The sequence below is a fragment of the Octopus bimaculoides genome, chromosome 18, assembly GCF_001194135.2.
Source record: "Octopus bimaculoides isolate UCB-OBI-ISO-001 chromosome 18, ASM119413v2, whole genome shotgun sequence".
Lineage (NCBI taxonomy): Eukaryota > Metazoa > Mollusca > Cephalopoda > Octopoda > Octopodidae > Octopus > Octopus bimaculoides.
Window position 1 is genome coordinate 6,685,961 of NC_068998.1, and position 1,251 is coordinate 6,687,211.

The following is a 1,251-nucleotide window of genomic DNA, read 5'->3' on the forward strand; positions in this document are numbered from 1 at the left end:
GGGGGTCTTTTTTGTGCTGTTGTGACTTTGTATACATGTACATGAGTGCGTGTATATTTGTGTGCATGTGTGACTGCTCGCGTCTTTATATATGTGTGTGTGTGTGTGTGTGCGTGTTTATGTCATTTTGTGTCTGTATCTATGTATGCATGTGTTTGCCTGTTTGTGCATGTCTATGTTTGTGTGTGCATGCGTGTCTTTGTGACGCTGCACGTATGTGTATGTACAATGTGTGTGTGTGTTTGTGTCTTTATGCTTCTGTGTCATGTGTCTATACATGCACGTGTGTGTGTTCGTGTATATATAGACATATAAACTCTTAAAGACGAGAGGAGAAATAAGCTGATTGTGAATCGTATTAGCTTGTATAAAAACTGGAAAGACAAGATTAACAGTCTGGAGAAACTTATAAACTCATAACCATACGAAAGCAATCTTAAAACTATAAATCACGTTGTTTACTCAGGGATGCCATCCACATGAAAATAGTTAAGTTACTGTTTGTATAGTGAGTATCGAAAATTTAATTTTAAAAAATTGTGAACTGAGGTAAAAGATAATATTAATTCATTAATGACTTGTAGGGACACCATATTTCGTTATGCAGATCCTTCTGATTTGGCAGACACCATTTTTTATTTAGTGTGTTTTCTACCGAAACACTTTAAAACTTCGTATACTTGTATATTTTGTCTTATAGAACAGAGAAAAAATTTTTATATTCAAAGTTATTTCATGTTAAAAGTTGTCGTATTTCGGTAATTTCAACCAATCACTGACGTCTATTGAGGTGAAAACAATTACTGCTGTGGTTTGTCAACAACACTTTATGGCGGTGTAATGGGATCTTTTCCCTTGAATAAAATTACTGCTGTTGTTTATCAACAACAACTATCGGCGGTACTGTTATTTATGACATCGTCCGTGCGTTTGTACTGGTTTTAGCTTTAGGGTTTTAGGGTTAGGGTTTGGGTTATGAGTACTTTTGCCAAATTTGGTGAAAATCTGTTCAATACACCGCCACAAATTTTTCACCAAATTTGGCAAAAATATTCATAACCCTAACCCTAACCCTCCATACTGTGAAATCATAGAACCAAAATTAAGTGCTGCCACTCAGGGATCTCATAAGACCTAAGAAGCACTTGAAACCATGCAGATGTAATACGCGGCAGCAAAATATTAATTAATTCAACGATAATTTAACGATAAAAAACGATAAAAAATTCAACAATAATTCAATTATAAAAA